The 24748-nt window shown below is 43.0% G+C and overlaps 1 protein-coding gene across 5 annotated transcripts in view; it reads left to right on the top strand.

Annotated features, from left to right (window-relative positions):
* Positions 1-5888: 5888 nt before the first annotated feature.
* JADE2 (jade family PHD finger 2) overlaps positions 5889-24748 on the top strand; it is a 144600-nt gene continuing 125740 nt past the window's right edge. Inside the window, exon 1 of one of the 5 annotated variants that reach the window (XM_083487983.1) lies at positions 5889-6067. The gene's annotated coding sequence lies outside the window, so the exon portion shown is untranslated. Of the gene's footprint in view, positions 6068-7335; positions 9261-9365; positions 9539-9716; positions 9911-24748 lie in introns of those variants that run through there. The other 4 variants (XM_083487982.1, XM_083487981.1, XM_083487985.1 and 1 more) reach the window with 4 other exon arrangements.

Below are 24748 nucleotides of genomic sequence, written 5' to 3' on the forward strand. Positions count from 1 at the left end.
AACTAAAAAGCACCAGACCAAGTTGTTGATTCTACATGCTTTTTAGTTTAGGTAAGAAAATTCTTCTTGCAGTTAAGTAAAAAGAGGTTAGCTATAAAAAAAGAAGCGCAAGCAAAATGAGATCCTTTGTGGTAGATGTAAAAATTACTAGCCACAGCTGAAAACCTTTTGCGTTTACAAGAGTAAGAAATCTGTGGCCCTCCAGATGTGGTTGGACTCCAAGTCCCCTCAGACCAGCCACCAGGCCAACAGTCAGGGATGATGGGAGTTACAATAATGATGATGATGATGATCATTTATACCCCACCCATCTGGCTGGGTTTCGCCAGACACTCTGGGCGGCTCCCAACAGAACATTAAAAACACCAAACATTAAAAACTTCCCTAAACATCCGAACAACATCCAAAGGTTGCACAGGTTCCTCATACCTGGTTTGCAGTATTTAAGTTGTCCCCAATTATATCATTGCTATTATTTATTCATTTATATTGGCCAATAGGCCCCTAATACATTAGAGAAGGTGTCTCCTTATTTATTTAAAAAACAGCATTCTCCACCCCCCCTTCCCTTTCCTTAGCTTCATGTAAATATGCAGGCCTCTGGAATGCCCTCTTATGTAGTTAGTGTAGGAACAAACGTTTAAAAAGAAAGCCTGCACGTTAAACGTTTGACATTTTAAGGGGTTATGTTGAAGCGGTGCAAAATATAAGGGATCTTGAACTTTTGGATAAATTGTGGTTGGGAACATTAATTCTTGTAAAAGGGCTGTTTGAATGACTGTTGAATAATGGAAGCACTATTGGCCTGTGCTATGAACTATTCTGTAGTTTAATTTTGACAAACTTTGGTACTGCTCCAGCTCCCACTACACATTAGTATTTTTTGGTTAGGTGGTAGTAAAAAAAGAAGAATCCCCTCATTCTTCTAAGATGTTTGTCTCAACAAAAGCCTGTTCGGGGTCTAAGTGGGGAAAGGGGCTATGAGTAACATCTGGAAGGAAGGACAAGGAGCAAAGTATTACAGTATATTCCAGCAGGAAGTTCTTTTAATAAGTACCGTATTTTTTGCACCATAACACTCACTTTTTTCCTCCTAGAAAGTAAGGGGAAATGTCTGTGCGTGTTATGGAGGAAATGCCTACGGGTGGCATGCCTACGGATTTTCCTCCTCTAAAAACTACGTGCGTGTTATGGTCGGGTGCGTGTTATAGAGCGAAAAATACGGTAAATCTTGTAGTGATGACTTGTAGAGATTCAGAGAATGGTGTTGGATAAAACAATAACAACACAAAACATTTATTTGCAGCTTGTGACAAGCATTTGCATTTTCTTTTATATATACATATGAAACTGTAAGGTGCCTTTTCTTCTACCATTGTGTCTGTTAATTACTTTTTCTTGTTTGTTAGCATTGGGGCTGTCACCTTTTAATGGGCAGAAATTCTGTGTTTGTAATAGAGAAAGCTTTACAACAGGCGGGTAGACGAAAGAAATGCAACTTTATTGTGGCTGCAAATTTTTGCACAACTTCCACATATCTTCCTCATAAAAATGCTGTCCTATGTTATTTCTCAATTTAATCTGGATTTACCATTTCCGCAAAAAAAAAACAACAGTAAAAAACACCTTAAGAACACAGTAGATTAAATGGAGATGGGGTGGTGAATATGGAATGGGATTTTTATGAGAATGCTGTAGAAATACATGCATGCATGAACAGCAGCAAAACCACAATTAAATTGTTGTGTGGAAGTGTGGCCTGTGTTGGGAGAAACCAATTTTTGCCTTTCATGTAGCTGTTCATTAACTAAAATTAAACTCTTAACCAGGCAGCACTGCATTTTAGGCAGCACTCTTGGCAGGATCAGGACCTGATGGGTGAGTTTATTCTGAACCGGAGGCTGCACAAGGCAAAGAAGCACAAAGGTGGCAGGCAAAGCTCAGAATCTGAAATCCAAGTTTGACAACTGAGTGAAGGTTTTGAGAGTGCAAAGTTGTAAGGGATTAGAAGTTGTTTGCAGGAAGAAATAGGAGCCCAGGAGGTGCAGCAAATGTAAGTGAAACAAGCATTGATAATACTGAGATATAGAAGGATCCTGGTAGGAAGTAACAGGAAAGCCCTAAGTGGGCAGTCATAGGACCTTCATGTCATTAAGGGCTTCTAAGAAGATCCATGGACGCGGGTGGTGCTGTGGTCTAAACCACAGAGCCTAGGGCTTGCCGAAGATCGGCGGTTCGAATCCCTGCAGTGGGGTGAGCTCCTGTTGTTCGGTCCCAGCTCCTGCCCACCTAGCAGTTCGAAAGCACGTCAAAGTGCAAGTAGATAAATAGGTACCGCTCCGGTGGGAAGGTAAACGGTGTTTCCGTGCGCTGCTCTGGTTCGCCAGAAGCGGCTTAGTCATGCTGGCCACACGACCTGGAAGCTGTCTGTGAACAAACGTCAGCTCCCTCGGCCAGTAAAGTGAGATGAGCACCACAACCCTAGAGTCGTTCGCGACTGGACCTAACGGTCAGGGGTCCCTTTACCTTTACCTTTAAGAAGATCCATGCCACCCACAAGCAAATGTGGAATATACTCTTCTACTCCATCAATTCCTGACAAGAACCCCACATAGTCCTCACATCCTCAGTCACCTCACTCTTCTTTCAAATCCTTTCCCTGTATAACATTACCTCACTTCCTGATTTTTGTGGCTGCTTCTGTCCTTACAATAAAACTATGATCAGAATGTATACACAGCTTAATTAACATATGTGGTAGTAAGTTACACGGGTGTTATTTGAGTGTTTGGAGCTTCCTTACTATGAAAGCTGGTGTAGCTTTTATTTAGTTTTCTGTCTCCCAAAATTTCTCTGCTTTGAAGTATTTAGTGGCTCTTACATCCAGCTAACAGGGTTTGTTGCAAGCAATTATTGCAAGGTAATTTATGTTTTTTATGTATGCTGATTCAATACAGTTGTATTAATTTGCAGAAATAAAAAAAATGGGGGGTGCAATTATGATTAAATGCAAAGAAGTAAAAGTGTGAGCAGCACCTGTTCCAGCCTTCAGCAGTCTCAGTCTGCGGAATATTTATGGGAAAAGTAAGTAAGAATCTTGCAGTTCTTGTAGAGAGCCCTCTTTAGTTACTGATTTAAGACCATATAAAACCCAATAAAAGATAAACTCTTTGTTACAAAACATCTGGTAATTCCACTTGTGTTTTCATCATGCAAAGGCTATTTCCCTTTTTTCCTTCCAGATAAGCAAATGCAAGTGGGAGTATGGTCTTAGTGAATAAAGATGGGGGGGGGGGGAAATAAAGCAGACATCATCTCCAGAGATTAAATTTCTTACGTATTAAACTGTTAAGTGCATCGTTCTGCCCTTTCAGTAGAGAGAATTCCTTTTGGGGTTCCCAGTAAAGTCTGCACAGCACAGCACAGCACCGCTACCATATACCATTCACATTATTGAACCATCTTCAGGGTTAGGATGTGGTTGTTCTTAGTGGGGCAAGGGGTCAGATTCAGCAGTGGCTGATGCTACAGGAGACCGCATCAGATTTTCACTCTACTCCATCCCCACCCCAATTTAGCAACATGGTTTTTGTTTGGGTTATTGCTTTTCCATTTATCTCAAAGAAAGTATATGGACATGGCAGGATTTGGGGGGGGGGGTTCAGTTCACGAGGGAAGGGTAAATAGAATAGCACATTTGATTTGTCCACTCTCCACATTTGTTATGGGATGTGTGGCAAACAAAGGAAAGAGAAGTGGAGTAAAATGGGATGCACTGGAACAAATCAAAGCATGGAATTTATCAGAACGGAACAAAGTGTTATGTGTGTATATAATATTTTCACTATTATCCCAATTCTGTAAATTGTTCAAGGATAGTTGGCCTAATCCTATATAAAAAAGGTAAGGGCTTTTTAAAAAAAAAGTATATGAGCATTAATATATTGAATTTATGTTTGAATTTGACACCCCTGCTTCAGAAGAGATAATATTATGCAGTGAGCTCCCATTGCTTGGCCCCTGCTCCTGCCAACTTAGCAGTTCGAAAGCACGTCAAAGTGCAAGTAGATAAATAGGTACTGCTCCGGCGGAAAGGTAAACGGCGTTTCTGTGTGCTGCTCTGGTTCGCCAGAAGCGGCTTAGCCATGCTGGCCACATGACCCGGAAGCTGTCAGCCAATAAAGTGAGATGAGTGCCGCAACCCCAGCGTTGGTCATGACTGGACCTAATGGTCAGGGGTCCCTTTACCTTTACCTTACTACATTTATTATTATATTCATTTCTGCAGTGAGCAAACGCTTGCTGAACTCTGTATTTCCTGCCCCACTTTAAGTATTATATAAACTGTGTTTCTTATTTATTAATCCAATAATTATTTTCTAGAATGTCTAATTATTCAATACACCAGCGTGTCTTTATGTCTCCTAGGAAGCTGAAGGAACAATACATGGAATTCCCACGTGGTCACTGAAACTGACCAGATGAAGACCTCCTTCTCAACGGTGTCGCTGCATCGTGTAGATCAGAGATGGGGAACCTGCGGTTCTCCAGATGTTGTTGTATTACAGTTCCCATCAGCCCCAGCCAGCATGGCCACTGGTCTTACTATTTTACAAACGCAGGACACCTGAAGAGGGTTTGTATTTCTGAAAGGGAAGCTGGTGGAAATGGGCTGGTGGGGTGAGAGGGGAATGCTGCTTATGATTGCTAAAAAGCCACGAGTAGTAGAAGACAATCTACTATTGATAAAATCTTTGGCTTTAGTAAAAACAACTCCAGTTAGTTCAAACAAGTGTGAGAGATAGAGCAAAATGGAGACTGTGATTCTGCTGTTGATGTATTCAGTTGCATACTGGAGTATGCAAAGCATATGTGCCGCAGCTAAACCATCCTGCCCATCCAGTTCTTCACCCTGTCATGACCTGCTGATGATCATGCCAATTCAGTTCACTTTGATATTTTGTTCCATATGCCAGACAGAAGGCAAACCATGCTTATGATTAGGGCTTGAAAACCCCACTGGATCCCTCCAAAATATCTAGCATATGATGAATGTTAATTGTATTACATTAATTATTCCCTTTCTCTGGCACAGGACATGAGTGTTCCAAGGGCCAAAAACAATGTGATATGTTCCATGGGATGTGGTTCTGTAGCCGGGCAGATCAGAAGGGGCTAAACACAAATGTGGGAACAAGGTGATAAACTGACCCATTTGTCTGCCAAACTGTCTACCTAGAAACTTGTGTATGAGGCATCCCGGTGGCTTCATTGGTTCTAAAATACACCAGCAATTTATAGCACTATCGCACTTCTAATGTACATATGCTAGAAAGTTAGTCATCAATAAATCAGAGGCAGCATGGTTTAATGAATGCAACACAGTGATCTGTAGCGACTTAGGCTTTGTGGTAATATTATCACTTAGTTTTAACTCTGTGGTAATATTATTATAAACTTTTAGACCCTGGTGCATTTCTTGGGCAGAGTATCTATCCTCTTTTGTGTTTTCAAAGCCAAGTGGTAATATTACCACAGAGTTAAAACTAAGCACACAGTTTGAATGCTACTATGAAGGCCTCATTCATTTGGCTAAGTTCCATTTGTTCCCTGTGGAATATACCCTAATGATCACTTTTCTTAATATAATTGCTGAGGGATGTGTGTTAACTCTGGGATTTATTTATTTTAAATCTTCACTGGGAAACACATGAATGGTTTTCCTAAAATGGCAACTCCCCTGAATCTTGCAGTGGCTCTGAGGCATCCCCAGATAGTTTGAATGTATTGGGGTTCTATTGGGGTTCAAACAGTGAACATCCGGACAGAAAGGTTGTTGAGCTTTTTTTTTTTTTTCAAAGCTGCTGACCTTATTTTGGCAAAATTATGCAGTTTTTGAGCTTTTTTTAAAAAAATAGGCAAAAACAGCACTGTGACATGGGCTTCCATATGTCTGGATTTTCCTGGACATTTGCTGCTGCTGTGAGTGCTGGAAGGAAGACCTGCTCCCTGCTGCAAGGCCCATTTCCACCTGGCCTAGGGCGTGAGGCCGACTCACCCTGAACAGGTAAAAGGCTCCTGGGAGGCCACTGGGACATTGGTGGGGCAACTGGCTGAAATGTTTTTAAATGTTTTAAACGGTTCTAATTTTGGTTCCTCTGTTTTGTTTTTGTCAGGTTGGTGTTGGTTAAATGTTTAGTTGGGGTTGGCAATTATTTTAATTTTGGTACAACTGTAAACTGTTTGTTGTTGTTGTTTTCTATTGATTTATTGGTTTTCTATGTTGCTTGCCAACCTAGCAGTTCGAAAGCATGTCAAAGAGCAAGTAGATAAATAGGTACCGCTCCAACGGGAAGGTAAACGGCGTTTCCGTGCACTGCTTTGGTTCGCCAGAAGCGGCTTAGTCATGCTGGCCACAAGACCCAGCTGTACCCCGGCTCCCTTGGCCAATAAAGCGAGATGAGCGTCGCAACCCCAGAGTCGGTCACAACTGGACCTAATGGTCAGGGGTCCCTTTACCTTTTACTATGTTGCTTGTATACTAGGATATTTTGTTTTTTAATGTTTGATTGTGTGTTTATATATGTTGTAAGCCATCCAGAGTGGCTGGGGAAATCCAGCCAGATGGGTGGGAAATAAATAGTATTATTATTATTATTATTATTATTATTAGCCCAAATTCCGCCTGAACACTGCTAGAGACAGCTGGATTCCAGCTATGTCCGGGAAATCCGGGACATATGGAAACCCTAGAATGTATAGTTCCAATACATGAGGTAAATAAATAAAGACCTTCATATTTTAGGACAAGGGTGGTAGCTCAGTGATAGGGCATCTGCTTTGCTTGCAGAAGGTCCCAGGTTCCATCCCTGGCATCTCCAGGTAGCGCTGTCTGATATCTTGGAGAGATGCTGCCTGAATTGCAACAGCATAGCACTTTACGTTTCCCCTAAACACAATACTGCAATGTTGAGTGTTAGGAGAATGTAGCTATCATCTCAATAAGAAACCCTATGTTGGGAGGTAAATTTTGTTTTCGTACATCCTTTAGCAAGCCTACATCTTGAACCCAGAGCTTTGAGCAGCAGCTCCTGAGGAAAATTCTACTTTTGAAAATGCACAAGGTTCTCAGTTAAGTGGGAACCACTCTAGAAAGGCAAAGCATTATTAACAAGTGGTGGTGGTGTGCGATGGTTAAGGAGGCACTTGGGGGAGGCTGCTGCCTTGAGTGGGGGACAGTTGATCAGGCAGAAGGCCTCCCCTGCGTGAAATAACTGTTATTTTATGAGAAGTAGGTGCCTGCCTCAAGCAGGCAGCGGTGGGTGTGGCCAGCTGGATGTTGGAGCTCTTCTCAGCGGCTGCTGCTGCTGCCGCCACCACAGAAAACAGACAGGCAAGAGCAACAGCAACAAACACCCTTCCAGCAACGGATTGAAGTGTATTGTTTGTGCATCACAAGGTCAAGTCGAGAACTACAGGAGGGCGGACCGGCTCCTCTTCTTCCTGTGCAAACTGGGCAAAGTTCTTTTTCCTCCTTGCCCTGTGGAAACCTTTCGGTAGTAAAAGAGGGCATTTGGAGGGATCGAAACAAACAGGCTCAATGGGGCAAAAATGTTAAGCGCCCCCCCATCTCTGTGTGTAGGGGGGTGTCGAATCCTGCCGTTCAACTCCTGCTTTCAATCTCTCCCCCCCCCCCACCCTTTGGCACGGTTGCTGAAAAGGAGCAAGTGCTTAACGTCAGCATGCTCCCGGCTGTAAGTGATCTGGATAACTATTTGAATTAAAAGCGACCCCCCCCCATGCCCGTCTCTCTCCAGAGTGGTAGTATTTCAGCACAGAGGTGGCCGCGTAACTTTTGTGACCCGGGGGGAAACGATTCTGTTGCGATCTCGATTTGCAACCTCCCCCGCCGGCTTGCTTCACTCCCTCACCTCCCGTGCCCTCCTAGCGAATGCGAACTCCCCCCCCCAGTCCCCACGCGCGGTTTTCGCTGCGAGGGTCTCTTTCCTCCTTCCCGCGGAAGAGGTTTCTTGCTCGGTGTTCCTTTCCCCTTAATATCCCTCGCCGCCCGGCCTTGCACCTCATCTGTTATTTGCAAGAAACGTCTTTTTGACGCAGGAAGAAATGGCAAATTTGAAGTACGTCATTAATATGGCGCCAAAAGATTTTGTTAAGTATAAGCTTATTTTTTGTAAGGTTGCAGCAGCAGGCTAGTGTGTACGCCTGTGCATAGCTCCGGGGAGGTGAAAGCGGCGCGGTACGGGGGGGGGGGGGACGCTGAGAGAGAGAGGAAAAAAGAGGGGGAGTGTGTATATATGAGAAGGGGAGGAAGCAAAGAAAGTGTTGCAGCTCTGTGATCTGTGTGTGCACTGCTGCCGCCGTTGTGTGCGCGCGCGAGGCTGAAGATCATTGCGAAAGTGACCTGATCAGGCTTGTAGAGAGAGAGGGAGAGAAGGAGAGAGGGAGAAAAGGAGAGCGAGCCCGTGTATGCAACCCGACCTCTTTCCAGCTGCCCAGGGCACAAGAGAAAAGAGATGGGGACTCAGCGCATCGGAGGGAGGTGAAGGCGAGGGAGGGGTGGTGGGTGAGCAGTGCGTTGGGGTGGGAGGCAACACATGCCGAACACAATCAGGGATGGGACCCACGTTTGCTACTGCCGCCGCCGCCGCCGCTGCACCTGGACCTGCTGCTCGTCAGGGAGGAACAACAAACAAGAAAATAAGAAATTGAGGGAAGGGGGTGCGAGGGGGCGTGGGGGGGGGGAGGAAGAAGGTGGGGTGAAACCGCCAGCATCACCCTAATTTATATACTACTCCTTTGAAGAAGTCCCTTCTTCGCCAGCAGGGGAAAAGGGGGGTCGGAAGAGAAAAGAAGAAAAAGGGCAGTCGCAGGATTTCGGGCAATTGCAAAGAGATCCGAAAAGAAGTCTGGATTTAAAAAAGAAATAGGAACACGCAGGGCTCGCTGGATTTTGCACAGAGCGGCCATCTCAGCTGGAAGCAATTCTTTGGAATTGATTTTTTGTTGTTTTTGTTTTTAATTTTGCATCCATGGAGTTACTTTGTATCTACTCCTAAAAGAAGGGCATCATCTTCGGATCCTACAAGGGGGATGGTTTGCCCCCTGCGCAATGGTGCCGGATTAGTCTTTGCAAAGGGAGATTCCATGAGCGGTTACGTTTTTGGAGCATCTCTCCCCACACCTCTCTGGTAACCCGAGGGACAGTCTCAACTCTTGGAGGACGCTCTTTCCCAGGCAAGGTAAAAAGGGTGGAGAATTGCTCCATTTTTTATTTTTTTGCAGCTTCTCTCGATTCCCCCCCCCTTGCATTTGTTTTACTGCTCCCTGACTGTGCTGCCTGCAAAGGAGGATGGGGGGTGGAAGAGTGTGTAGCGTTTTTAGACATGGATTGCGCATGTTGGTCAGTCATGTTTTAAAAGGGAGGCGGCAGGAATGTAAACAACAACTTTTTAAAGGATCAGAAGCCTCAGGAAACGTTTCCTCGAATTAATGACTGCGGCAGAGCTAACCCCAAAAGGTCTCGAAGCAAGAGGGTGGCCGGGAGAGGGGAGTTAAACACGTTTTATTGAGGTGGAAGGGGGAAGAAGGCGCTCGAGGGGCAAAAAAGGGTGGCGGGCGAAAAGTGAGCGGCGGGTGTGTGTGTTGTGCCCTGTATCCGCGAGTAAAAAGAGGTTCGCGCGGCAATTAGCAGAGACACGAGTTTCATTTTTGTTGATACGCAGCACGTTTTGGAGCCTTTGCATGTCTTGAAGCTGCACCCACATGATCCGCTCCTCTCACGTGCTAGGGTTGTGGGGTCCCTGCCAGCTCCTGCAACAGACACAAACAATGCGCCCAGGAGGCAGGCAGGCAGGCAGACGAGGAGAAGAGGCGCCTTTCCTTGGCGAGGGTGGGCGAGCCCGGGTGGGCTTGGAAGGGCGCAGGCTTTTCCGGGGTGCCGGTGGCTTTTGCAGTCGGGCTGCACAGCCCAGCGACGGCGGTGGGCGGTTGCCCGGGCTGGGAGGGGGCAGGGCGAGAGTCGCGCCGCTGGGGGGCATGGAGAGATTTGGGAGTGGAAATGTACAGGCAACGGCTGCGACGGAGCTGCGCGGTGGGGAGAAGGACTGTAGGGGGCGTGGCTGTTGTTTACCTTCTCAAACTCTCCCGGCTCCCAACGGGCTCCTCCGGGGGCGTCTCATCTCTTCCTCCATCTCTGCCACTGAATCCCTCCCTCCCTTCCCCTGCCGCCCTCCCTGCACTTCCTTGCAGGCTTTGCACTTTGCCTGGGCTGGGCATTCCTCCTGAGGGCGGCGCATCCTCTTTTCCTGCCCTGCTGCCCCCACCCCTCGTGCGGACACCCGATGCCCCGCTTGCGGCTGCTTTCTATACAGTGCATTTACTGTATATGAAGTCAGAGGGACAGAGACCTGCAAGGCGCAGGTTCTGCCCTGGAAGCCCACCCCTCGTCCCAGAAGTGTGTGGGCTGGTTGTGGTTTACATGACCCTGAGGACAGATGCTACCTCCCTCACGGTTAAACCAAAAGGCCTTTTCTTCCATTATGGTTGTTTGGTCTCTAGGGCTGAGTCCTCTGTCAGCTTAACCCCTGCAGATCTTTCTTCACTCAAACATTCTTCTCTGCTACAGGTGCTGCTTATACTCTTCCCCCCCCCCCCAAGTGCTGAACACCTTTCTGTCTTTCCCGGGCTTCATCAGTTATCTTTTCCAGGCTGAGGGCAGGCATTCTGAATAGGGGGAGATACCCTTCAGCAGGGGTGAGGTGCCTGTGGCCCCGCAGGTGGTGTTGGACTCCAGCTCCCACCAGTCCAGGCCAGCACAATTGGCAGGTCAGGGATGATGGGAATTGTAGTTCAGCAATGTCTGTAGGGCACTATGTGAACTACCTCTGGCCTTCAGCCTCCTGAGCTTTTATCATGGTGGGAGGTTGAATACTGGTGAAGGAGAAAGCAAACAAATGGCTGGGAATCTTTAGGCTAATTTGGGTGTCGGAAGATGCTCAGAATCAACATGAAATGAAAATAAACACATAGCTCACCCAGTCCCTCCCAATCCTTCATTCTTGTGTTTCCCAAGGGATTAGATTAGGTCTCATTCAACGCTTCTTTAAAATGAGTGTTAATCTTTTTTAAAACAAAAAAAACTTTCCCATACAGCTTGCCTACTACCCCATCCCATCTCCCATTTGTTCTCTGCTCCTTTTCCAAACTCTTAGGGCTTGACTTCCTTGTACATGTGATTTTTGTAGCAGTGCCTGAGCTTCCTACTCTTACCCAAGATTGTTCTCTTGACTCTTTAACATTCTTTGATGCATTCTGCACTTTGCTGTTACCCATGCTTCAATGGAATCTCCTTACCCTTCTGTTATGTTGTCAGTTATTCTGTCACACACCCCCCTTGCTATTTTCCTGTGCCACTGAGACAGTCATACCTTCTTTTGATACTTTTCCATTGCTGGCACACTGGGACTGTCTCTTCTGTATAACTTTGCGCCTCCTGTAGTCCTTAATAGTATTAGCAGCCCTCAAAGATGCCCAGGTGCCCATCTTCTCTATAGCTTCAGTAAGCCCCACAGCAACATGATCATGCTCACTCTGTATTCCTGTTCTTAATTGCAATCCTCATCCTTTTTGTCTGCTACTTGTTGATATGTGGATGCCTCCTTCCTTTGGTGGGACTGTGAACACCTGGAAGTACCATAAATCATGAGGACTGCTTGGTAGATTCTGGATTATTGTCCAGAAACTTATAAGTAAACAGAAATGCAGGTTAGCATTTAACTGTGTTAACTGTTGGTTAATCTCCCTCCAACTCAAAGCATCTCAAAGATAGTCAGTTTCTCTTTGCCTGTTTCTCCCTCAGTCAGCTTCCTCTGTTACTCCTCTGTTACTCTTCATTCCTCAGTAAATGATGCTTGGTGGTCCTTGCTTTTTCCACGTGTCCCTCTCATTTCTCATTTTGTCTTGCTTACTCTCCTTCATCTTCTGTGGAATTGAGTTCATAGAAGCAAACATTTTAATCTCTCCTTGCTTATGTTTGCATAAAGAAAAAACATAATCTCCAGAAGGTTGATTTCTTCAAGTAGCTTTGCAAATTGTTGGGGGCTCACAGCTGTCACTCTGGGATATAAATTAATCTCTTTGCCCTCCACCCTTGAAACTTTGAGCACATTTTTCTTACAAATCAAATGCCCGTCTTTGATCGTGCGGCTAACAGCATTTTAATTTTAGACCTAAATTGAATATAATATCCTAATTGCCTTTTCAGATGCTAGGGAATCTGTCAGCACCCCTCTTAGAAATTGCATTTGTAGTTTTAAGTTGAGGAAGATGAAAATGCACCTGATCATTGTAAAAAGCAACTGAATTTCAGATGCAGCTGTATAGATCCCTAGGTGCTGTGAACCTTATGCACAGCAGCAGCAGCTGTTTGCAAACAGGCAATTGATTATTCCTCCAACTGTCATTAAACGCAGTGCACTAATTTGGTAAATCTACATGCAAAACAATATCAGAAAGACCTTTGCAAATGAGTCTTTGGCTCCTGATAGGGCAGCAGTTCACTTCCCTCATCTTCTCACTGGGGTTAAGCAATATTGGCCTTTAAGAACTATACTTGACCTTTAAACATTTGCTGGCCCCTGAAGTTGAAGCATATTTGAGACTGAATGAAAAATAGTTTGTATAAAGGTCAAGTTTGCTGTAGGAAAATTCAGCTTGGGTTTTGACAGCCAAGGCTGCTGAAACAGGGCAGGAAGGTAAACATATTCTGTGCTTATGGAGGCTGGCTTTACTCAAAATTTCCCTAAGGTTGTTGCCACTGAGGATATAATTGGAATAACTATAGTTGCCTGCATTAACATGGTCAGATGTTGAGGAGGACAGAACTTTTAATGTTAGGTAAAAGAGGGAGTTCTGTCAGGAAAAGCTTTTATCATGCAGAATTGAGAAAAGCTGTCCCTGCTGAAATTGCCTTGTTTATATAATTATTGAAAATATTGAAACCTTGGCTTCTTTGGACTTCTGTCATGCTAGTCCAAATAGGTATATTAAAGTCACATTAACTTCTGTTCTGTTTCCAAGAATCTTAAGGCCTGACTATGTTTACCCTGCCTTAACCTTGTTTGAATGAAGTTAAAAATGAGTAATGAAAGTTGTAACCTGTCAAATCTGGCTGTGTGAATGGAGCCCTGGGTACTTCTCTGGCACTAACGCACATTTTTCATTAACCTTCTGATCTTGTTCTATAAATAACAGTATTCCTGTTTTATAAATAACAGAAAATGGGAGGTGAGAAGTTGTGGGAACAGAAGACTGAAGTATGACTTAAGTTGTCAGTTGTCAGATACATACGTTGGAGCTGCTTCTGATTTGGGGAAGATGTTGAATAGTTTGGGACAACAGTGCACAGATAACTGTGGAGAAGATAAATTTGCTGCTAGGGTTACTACTCTTGAGTTTATTTATCATGTTATTTATTCATTCCATTTATATGCCACCTTTTTTCGAAGGAGTTCAAGGTGGCATAGCTGGTTCTCACCTCTCTTTAATCTTCAATAACCCTGTGAGTTAGGTTAAACTGAGACTAGCCCAAGGTCATCCAGTGAGTTTCATGGCCAAGTGGAGATTTGAATGCTGGTCTCCCAGGTCCTAGTCTCACACATTAAGCACTATGACTTCACTGGGATAGATAGCTTTCAGTTAAAAGCTGTAGACGGTAGAAGTTATTGTTCTCCCTTTGCTAGTAGTGCAGCCAGCAGCTGGCTTTGAAAGTTGGTTGCCAAATCATTTTCAAGGTGCATATTTGCCAGTTATTGTAGGATTCCAAAATCAGGGCCTGGAGCATGCATATTCTGTATTTGGCTACCCACCATCTTTCAATAATTCTGTTTAGAGTGGGCTATGCTTAGTTGTATTTTATTATTGTTATGCTTAGACATTACTATGTTGGTGATGCCCATCTCTCCTCCCTGTATCTAGATTAACATCTGCTGTCATTAACTTAATAATAATATAGCAATAATTTATTATTTATACCCCGCCCATCTGACTGGGTTTCCCCAGCCACTCTTGTCTGTCTCTGTTGCTCGTTTGTCTGGATATGTCTTTGGATAACCAAAGGGTTAGCAGAATAAAGAGAGTCAGAAAGGGAAAGTAGGATCATAAATATGTGTGATAAAAAAAAATCCTCCTAGATATGGAAAAATGCAAAGCAGATAAAGTGAACACAAGAGAGTTTTGTTTTAAATTTAAATGAGATTAGAAGTTGCTCCAGGAACCAAGATAGTGAGCATGGCTAAAGCAAAATCAAAAATACCCAACCCTAAGAAGTATGTGTTGATCAAAGCACACAGTGCTAGTTTAACCCCTCAATCAGAGTAATTGAGCCCTTGTTGAATCTTGAAATGTCTGAATGCAACTCTTTGGTAGCTTTTTGCTGGGTGATTGCACAGACAAAAATGTAGAGTAGTTTCACTGGATCCATCTACCAGCTGCTTTTTGGATACCAGAGACCAAGCAATTTCAAATGGAAGCTGCATGAGTCATGGGGTAGGAGAGAGAGAAAATATGTGGTGTTCGGTGACCTCTGAATATGGCCAAACAATGCTTTCAAAGTGGCATTTTTATACTGATGCTCTGCTAAATAAATAAATAAAATGTTTACATGCTGTCTTCAGACAGCAAACTCGCAGAACAGCTTGCAAGATAATAGAACAAATCCAACGCTGATATAGCTGTTGATGATTAAAGATATGTAAAGTAATACAGCAGAGCACAAAAATGCAGAGTATCCAAAACCAGCAGAGAACAGTTAAAATCACCAGGTTAAAATCATCTAGCTGACATCCTGGAAGACCTGGGCATATAAAAATGTCTTCTCTTGGCACTGGAATCGGGCTAGGTGAGCCGCCCTGGGAAGGGCGTTCCAAATGTGGGGGCACCACAGCTGAAAAGGCCCCCTCTCCAATTACCACCCTGCTACCTTCAGAAGAAGGGGGCTTGAAGAAAAGCCTCAGGTGACAAATGCCAACCGTTGGGGAGGCTCATGTGGAAGGAGGCAGCCCTTTAGGATCATAGAAAGTTGCCATTAACTGGGTCAAGCCATTGGTCCATCTAGCTCAGCTCTGTCCACACTGATAGGCAGCCGTTCACCAGGGTTTCAGACAGGAGTTTCTGGAGATGCCAGGGATTGAACCAGGGACTTTCTGCATGCAAAGTAGATTCTTTACCACTGCACTATAGCTTCATTCCCCTTAGAAACCCAGGTCCCCAGCCATTTAGAGCTTTAAAGGCCAGCACCACCACTTGTGCCCAGAAACTGACTGGCAGCCACTGTTAGCTGGACAAGCAACTTACAGTTTTCTTCATTCATTCATTCATTCATTTAATAAAACTTAGGCACTGCTTGATTGTAAGCAACCCTCAATCTTCTTATAGCCAGTCTCAGTTAGCAGCATAGTCACTATATTTTGAAATAACTAAAGTTTCTGAGAAGTTTGCAAAGTAGTTGCCTGTGCAGTGCAGTAGTTTAATTTAGAGACTACTGGAACATGAATAACTGTATTTGGGCCAGTAGGGATTGAAGCTGATGGCAGGAGGTGCATAGTGTGACCTCCAGCGACAACACTAGATCTATTGGCACCCTCAAAATACAAACTTGATTCTTCAGGTGGGTGTAACCATGCCCAGAATGGGTATTTTCACAATTTGGCTTCGAGTGTATTGCTTCTTTCCTGGTCCATTATTATTATTATTATTATTGTTATTGTTATTATTATTATTATTATTATTATTATTATTATTATTATTATTAATAATAATAATATTTTGTAAAGAACAATTATAGCAACAGAAGAAAATTAAAAGATGAAAAACAAAGCGATAAAATAGGCACATAGAATGAATACAGTTTCACATGGGTTAAAACAAAGTCCAAGTAAAGACCATCAGTGTTATCAGATTATGAAGTATAGTTCCAGATTTGCCATACTTGTGACAAGGGTTGTCATGAAAATGATGGTTCTGCTGACCTAGTCCGTTATTGAGCCTTAACACTGGCCAAGTTAGCTTGTGATCCTAAACTGTGGTTTATCACTATGTACATGAGCTGCATCCAACATAATTAAACAAGCCAACTTCATAGCCAGTGTTTTGAAGTTGGTTTGTTTGGAAACTAAGCAGAGTTGGCCACTGAAGTACAGGAAAATTAGAAGGGCCTCGCTCTCCCTGTCCTTTCACTTGTGTAGGTGATCAAAGCTTTTTCAGTGTCAAAACCAAGAGTGAAGCTAGATTGAATGGATCTAGATTTTTCATATGTTGGAGCTGGCAGAGGAAGAAGCAGGAAGTAACTTTTCTCTTTGTTTAGAAAGATGACTACAATTATTGGAGTCATCCTTTTCAACGGGACCTATTAAGTGGAAAATGTTTACAGGAGGCACACAGTCCATACTTTCCACACAGGCCAATCTCCCATTCAGTTTCTAGATAATCCAAAAGCAAGGGTAAGTGCAGGGCTTTAAATATAATGGGACTTTTCCTTCATGGTCTTTTATTAGTTGCTGCTTCCTCAGGTATTCAGGTCTGCCATATTTTTAGATGTTAAAACGTGTAGTGCATTACATATTCAGATATGTGCATAACTACTACTTTGTGTAGTTTTAAGGGAAATTGATTACTTTTTAGTGAAAGCGTTTCTGCCAGGGATGGGAAGCGCCTAGTCATGCTGGGGGAGTTGTATCTGAAGCTGGAGAAGGCAATAATTTACACATCCTTTCCACAGGATCCCCACACACAACTAATGGGAATGCTGCAGTTATTGTCTTGTATTGGTATTCTGAAGTTGTTTGCCTCACATGGGAAAAAATGAGTATAGTATTGAAGATGATTGATATGTAAACACAGGGACTGAAAAACAATTGAAGCTTTTTTGTTTGATTCTGTGTTTCTGATTCTATGGCATATTTCTCATTGAAAACTAGAAAGTAACTTAAAAATGAGAACTAGAATTCACAGGATTCTTTAAAAGAAAGAGAAAAACTGAATTATTGGACACAAAAACCAAAATTTTGTGCATACAGCATGGAGGGGGGATGGGTCACTTTTGCTTTACAGTTATGCACCAGGAAATCCTCTCTCCCATGGTAGAGGTGCAAGGTATCACCCAGTGTGTGTGCCATGCTTGATGGTGTAAATGCAAGAGTTTCTCTTTGGATCTGTTTAGTTAGTCTACTCCCCTTCTCAACTTTGTTCTTTCCTCCAGTAGAGGGCCTTCTTATCAGTTTGGAAACTTCTCTTTCTTGGAATAAGTAGAATGCTAAAAATAAAAATTATCCAAGTGAAAACCAACTAGGATACTTAGATACGTGGAAGGGAGAGGGAACAAAGTCCTACCATGTCTACTCAGCAGTAAATCCTACTGAGTTCAATGGCGTTTACTCCCAGATTAGGACTGTAGTTTTAAAGCATGGTTAGGATTACATCCTAAGTGTGGTTAAGCATCTTAATACTAACAAGTACAGAACATAAACATAATGAGTGCCAAGTCAGTCTATGCATTAAATAAAATATTTATTGAACCATTTAAATAAAATATTTATTGAACCATATAGATACTATAGAGGGAACTTTATCCATATTTTATTGGCTTATTGGCTTGTGTATCTCCTTCTGTTCCATGGTATTGAACTCAGTACATAAGAATCCCAAACTTTATACTACTAAAGCTCTTTTTGGAAGGTCACTTCTTCTCTTCTTTCATAATGTGCTTCTCTTTTGTTAGCCACAGAGGGAAATGTTAAGAGTTCCCATTGGTTCAGTGCAGGCAAAACCAATCAAAATAGCCAGATTGTTGACCAGGGCTGGTTATAGGAAGCACATTGCTACAACACTTCCACTGGCTACCGATCTGTTTCTGGGCACAGTTCAGCATTTTGATTATAAAGGCCTACAGGGCTTAGGTCCAAGCTCTCTGAAAGACCATATTCCCTCATAGGAACCTGCCCTTCTTTCAGTTTCTCTGCCCTCTCAGGCACAGTTGGTAGAGATGCAGGAACAGGACTTCTCGGTAGCTGCTCCCTCCCTGGAGAAGCTAGCCTGGCCTCCTCTTTGTTGGTCTTGCCGCAGCAGGTGAAGACTTTCTTGTTCCAACAGGCTTTTGGGAACTGACTGCTTTTAATGAAAGGGGTTGTGCCGTGCTTTTTAAATTGCAATTATTGATATGTTTTAAATAGATTTTATATATGTATATGGTTTTAATTCTATCCATGTTCAATTGTTTTTGTATGATTCCCCCCCTCCCCCTATGTTTCTAGCGGTTCTTATTTTATATGTAAGCTGCCTTGAGTTCTGTTAGGGGAAAAGGTGTAGTAGTAGTACAGTAGTAGTAATACTAATAGAATGGAAAAGTTAGCTATATTATTATTTTGCCGCATCTCAAGTTTGAAAAATGCAGAGCACAAGCTAAACAAAAATGTCAGCTTGGTCAGAAAGATGATAAAATGAGATCTAGGAGCTTAGTTTTCAGATGTGCTCTGAGCCAGTCTTAGGAGCTTAGGAAGCAGCACAGTCAGACCACACTGGTTCTGCCTAGCTCAGTATTTTCTACACTAGCTGCCTATGGCTCTCCCAGGTTTCAAGCAAAAGCTTTCGCCAGCCCTACCTGGAAGTAACAGGGATCGGTTCTCTCGCATGCAGTGCTCCATCACTTTGAAACTTGAAGCTAGTCAAACACTAGTCGATGGAGCAGGTGTGGAGGGGCATGACTAAAAAGCTTTAAACCTCATTTGCTTTACTAGCTTCAGGCTTGAAGATGGGCTTAGAGTATTTTGAACACATCGTGGGCTCTTCTCATACACAAAAGCCCCAGAAATCTGAATTTGATTGATAGCCTTTGAGAACCATGAGAATGACTTCTTTGCTTTTTATTGTAGAAGAGGAATTTAGAGCACCTGGCTTGGACTCATTCTTTTCAGATTCATGAGCCCTCTTGTCTGAACCTTGAGTGAGGCCTAGTTTTTACTGAGGTACTAAATGTGGGTCTTGGATCACTTTATAGTGCAAGTGAAGTTTTATACGGCTGTGAATGCTGTATGATTGCAAATAGTTCTAGCCATTCTGCCCCCCCCCCCAAAAAATTCTATAATTATTATTATTTGGTATAGAGTAGTAGTCAATCAAGTGATGCAGCCTAGGCTTACCTAGGCCTTACATAGTTTTGATTCACAAACTGTAGAGGGGAATGTTTTACGGCACGGAGCAAAGAAAATACAAAGAAGAGAATGAAAACCCAAGGATCAGTAAGATACTTTTTAAGGAAAAAGGTTAGCTGCATTTTCTAGAAGTTACCAAGCAGTTTCCATGAAAGCTAAAAGGCAGTGAACTGTCCCGTGTGTTTTTAGCTGACAAAAAGAAAAGTGTCTGAAAATGGATTGCTAGAGAAGAATTACGGATTCAGAAAGAAGATTCCTAACATGCCACCGGGGGTGCTGTTTTCTTTTTTTTATTCAGGTATGTAGGAAGAACAAACAGGAATGTGGTTTCTTTCAGCCGTACCACAACTTGAGAGAACACAGAATTCAGTGTGTGCGTTTCCCTTGACCACCATAGGATAAAAAATGACTAGGGATGGGGAAATTTGAGCCCCAAATGGGACACTGTTAAGTAAGGCGTCCCAAAGGCAGATTATCTGATGACCAAACACTTTTTTCCTTTTCTACAATTTGCTCTCCCAAGACGGCATTTGAATAAATTAGTGATATTAAAGATAGAGATTCCATTCACATGTTGGAGTGGTTTAGGCATTTGCACATTACGGTTGCTGTATAATTCTCGCTTTCATGTTAAAGAGTGCCACTCTGGGAGAGACTTTCCAGGCAAAAGTACTTTAGATCTTATTAGCATCTCATTTTATTCAACTTCTTAGTGACCTGCCACAGGGGGAAGTCTCAGAAGTTGCCTCCTGCAGTTAGCATTGTCAATTTAAAGTGTGTGTGTGTGAGCGCGTATGTGTATCACTTTGAGGCAATGGCTTTGTGGATTGCAATGCTGTTGCAAAGCTTATTCCTACACTGGGTAGGCTGGCTGATTGAGCTGTGGGGAAAAGTTAATGCAGAGGTGTGCTAGTTTAGAATTTATGCCAGAATTCTGCCAGATCCTTGCAATATACGTCATACAGAATAATGTTGTGCCTTCTGAAAAGTTGTAGAACTTGAGATACACTTCTGAGGGACAAGGCTGCTTGGCTTGCATATATGACTTGTTTATGCACGTTATCAACCTTAAAAAAAAGTGTGTGTAGAAATAATGTAAATAGAGGATTAGTTTATGAGTGGTTTTTAGCCATGAAAGTTAAGTGGGCTCTCCATGTTCAGGCCAAACAAATGACTATCACCTCCTGTAACTTGCTATGAGCCTTCATAAGTATCTGGCTAGCTGAGACCGAAAACAGAGTGCTGAACTAGATGGCTTGGAATGATCCAGCAAGAAAATGCATATGTCCACAAGTGAAAGTTTTCAAATAAAATGAGGGAGCAGGCCATTGTAAGTCAGAATTTTCTACGCCTGAGAGAATGACACAGCTAATGCGTAAAGCAGAGGAAGGAATGCATAGAATGTCATTTCCCCTGCTGGATAGGGTAACCTAGTAATCTCATCAGCAGGTTGTGGTTATTTAGAGACTCTGGAACCGCATGTAACATGGCAGGATTGACTCAGCTCTTCTTCCAAGGGAAAAGGGAGAGCACAATACAGCTTGCTGTTAGGAGGCTCTTTGAAGAAAACCTTTGAAAGAACATTCATCCTTAATTTCTTTTTGGAAGAATAAAGTTCTCAACCCGCATTCCTGCAGTTATCTGCCAGGCCTAATAACGTTAGCTTGCTTACTGGTGGTCTGCTTTCTACATAAAGTAAAATTACTGCCAACACCGGGGCTTCCCTTACCATCCCTGTGTGTGGCACCTGTGCCGTGCAAGGATGTCTTTATAAATGCCTGTGGCTCAGTTGTTCAAGAAATGTAAAAAGGTCAAACATAGTTGTCATTCTGTTGCACATAGATTTTGAGGAGTACCTTGGGACGGTTATAAAAACATTCTTAGATGCTTAATCATCTTTGGCAAACTTAGTTAGTAGATGTGATGAACCAGGCTCTTGCCTACGAAATCTCACTTTAACAAATGTGCTGGCATTTAAGGAGCCACAATATTTTATTGTTTTTCTGCTTCGGCAGGCTAGCATGGCTACTCTTCTAGAATTTTTATATCTTTGCAGCAAACTTACTCAGTGCCATTAGGCAAGCCGTGAGCACTCAACCCCAGACCCCATTTGCTATATGAGGATAATAATGCTGGCCATCCTTACAGGGGTGTTGTATACTGAAGGAATGCATGTGGTGCACCTTAAGCACAAAAGTATTTTTAAAAAATAAATGCTGATTATTATAATGTGACTGTTTGCTAACCTAGAAGGACTTCACCATAATTTCACATGTTATAGGAGCAGCATGAAAGAACATTAGCCTCTCAGCTTGGTGCAAAAGGGGAGGAGACAGGCTTTACTAGCATCATTTGACAACTGACAGCTTAAGTATCCTAGAAGAAGCCTGGTGATCTCTGCCAGGTAACTTGTTTACTCCTGATTCAGTGACCTAGGCTCTGGAGTGCAGTGCCTGCTCTTGGACGTCCTACACCTACAAGCGTTTCTCCATTTCAACTCAGTGCTGAGGAACTGGGCACACAGCATCCTGTGCCATTGAAGTGGCGCAGGGGACTATGAATTGGCACAAATAACTTTGCCACAGCTGGCAACAATATTAAGAAGTAAAAGTCTCAGTGGAACTTAGCAGAATTTTGTAGCTCTGAGTCTTGCACCCTTCAGGATATTTTTGCATTTAATTTGCCCCACAAATACTTTTTTGCAGGAGAGCTTGTGAGGGACAAATATCAAGTCCTCAAATGAATCTTTCTCTGCCCATTCTTAGTTCCAAAGAGTAGAAGCTGTTCCGTTAAGTATTTATTTTTTTAAACTGACCTGGTCAGCAAAACCCCAGTAGGAAGATGCTCAGTTGGAATTTCAGCTTCATAAACTGTCTTCAAATCCATCTGTGGCATCTTTCTCTCTCCCTGAAATCTAATGGCCCTGAAGTGCAAGGCTGCTTTAATAACATCTGTTCCCCCTGAATTACTGGAGAAAAGTATTGATATAGCCATATTGTCAAGAAGTAATTTTAATCATGTTTTGACAGGGCAATTCTTTACCACAGCGTTGTCAGTAAAAATGTTTATGTTACTTCGCTGTTATTATCCTTCGTAGTGGCATGGTAAAACATTGCACATGTGCTGGAAATGAAGGCAGTGCTTAGGATTTTATGATTTAGTATTTATGGGAATTCCTTTGCGGATTGTCATCTTTTCCAAAGGATAATAGCATCCTGTGGTCTTGTCATCAAGTGCAATTTTCTCCTAATAGCTCTTGTGATTAAACCACAAACAAAACTATTTTCCACAGTTTTGTTCTTTCCTTCCTCATTCCTAGAAGAAGAAAAACAGGGTGGTGGTGGTGAATGGTATCTAGTCATTGGTACCTTAGAGAACCCCTGCCCTGTATGTTATGATTTCTTATGGTGGTGGCTTGTGAGATAATGTTGTACTTGGGGATTAAAATATGCTTATACTGCTTTTGTTATGATGAAACCAGGCGTATTTTGGAAAATCTGAAAATGCACAGAAGCAGCAGAAAAAAAGCAGGCCTTTGTTCTTAGGGTTTGCCAAATCAGGACCCAGAGGTTATGTGGGTGGTTTTAAATCCCCCATTGCCGTGAGAAAAGAGGTAGCCAGAGCTGCTTCTGCCTGTTTGTGTTCAACCAAAGGTGAACTGTCCTGGAAGATAGTAGTCAAGATAACCCCACAATTAATTGGTAGTTGTTGCAGCAATGAGCTCATATATGTTTATACTCACTTGCATTGATACAAGTTAATGGGCTTGCTTTGATGTAATCCTTATCTGTGGGCTTGGGGTGCTGGGCTCTGAGCCAGAAAAGGGGAACTATCTGTCAGACTTGGGTAGTTGCCACCCATGCCCTCATCTGGGCAGGTGAAGCAACGGGAAGGCCTAGACAAAGTGACGTTTGCTGCTTTGTGTATAAAGAATGTATGCATGTTTGTTTGGGCATGGACAAGCCATCTCCTTTCTGTGGTGTCCATCCCACGTCTGCAAAGGCTGAGGGTGCTTACCTTTTTCCTCTCTTGAGAAGTACATAGAGCTAATGCAGGAAGTTGGAAGAGTTATTGGAAGAGCTCAGATTAATTTTACTGGATCCAACGTTTACCGGCATTGCTTGGAAATGTAAGGCATGTGTGTGCATGTGCACGCTTTCTCTTTCTATGTCTCTGTGGGAGGGGCCCCCATCCAGGAAGGTGGGAGTGAAGGGATCGGAGGATGGTACCCATGACCCTTTCTCAAAAGTCCTAATGTCCCCATGGGCCTAGAAAGGTTTGTGATATATGACTTGTGCAATTCGGACTAGATGTAATGCCATCTGTTTCTAGATAGCAATATATAAGGGAGGAATTGAGAGTAGTTGTAGTAAGGATGAACTGCTCCATTTGTGTTGCATAGCGTATCACTGTAGTTACATCCAGCACGGTTAGCTGTGATGGTGTGTTCACAGCAGGGTTTCTGTACAATTGGTGTGTGAATCTCTGCTGCCCTTAATATTCTTTTTCTCTCAATATACTTGGTTCAGTGGACAGTAAGAAAAATGCTTTGAATTAACCAAGGATACTGTTCTTAAAAAAAAAAAGGAAAGCACAAGAGTTCTAGGAATAAGTGTTCTTAGAAATAACTTGGGCCATGTCTGCCTTAAAGTTTATATGGAGTACAATCTGATTTCCATGCACATCTGACCTGTGCACAGATGTGCATTCACCCTTATGCACCATAGCAGAGAGTTAATTGATGTAGATGCAATGGGTTGGTATGTAACATGGCATCTGGCATACTGCTTCCTCTCGGGAATCATTTGTTTTGCAAACAACTTCCACACCTGCATGCAAATACTGTGAGAGGAACGCATAGGCTTTTTTTCGTGTTATGTAGAAACAATGCCACTTACCATGAGCTCTGACCATTGAGATACTTGCACACCCACCCACTTCGTATGTACCAGCGGAATTGGGTTTGTGCAAAAAAATAAACCTCCAGAGTGGCTTCTTGTGCTTCTGGAGTGTGCTGGGGCATATCCTGATGTGGATCCTCTAGTTTAAACAGGCAGTGGTTCATTGGTTTGGGCACTGTAATAAAAGGTCATGGGTTGAGGAGAATTGTGCCAAGGTGCCATCTTTAATCAATAGTGCCACACTCCCCTCAAGGTAAATGGCGTTTCCATGTGCTCTGGCTTCTGTCACGGTGTTCTGTTGCGCCAGAAGCTGTTTAATCATGCCGGCCACATGATCTGGAAAGCTGTCTGTGGACAAATGCCGGCTCCTTTGGCCTAAAGTAAGATGACCGCTGCTTCCCATAGTTGCCTTTGACTGGACTTAACCATCCAGGGCTCCTTTACCTTTTTTTTACCTAGTTGCAGAAGCTCAGCAGGAGGCTAGTCTTTTAACCCATTTCATACAGGAAACTTAATCAGGAGCATAAATTTCTGGGAACAGAAACTTCTCCCTCAAACCCTTCTGAATGCCAGTCCTAAAATCTTGGTGAAAACCCTTGTGAATGTTATTGACTTGGTGAAATC

Source organism: Podarcis liolepis (genome assembly GCF_965112155.1).
Source record: "Podarcis liolepis genome assembly, chromosome: 2".
In the NCBI taxonomy this organism is placed as follows: Eukaryota; Metazoa; Chordata; class Lepidosauria; order Squamata; family Lacertidae; genus Podarcis; species Podarcis liolepis.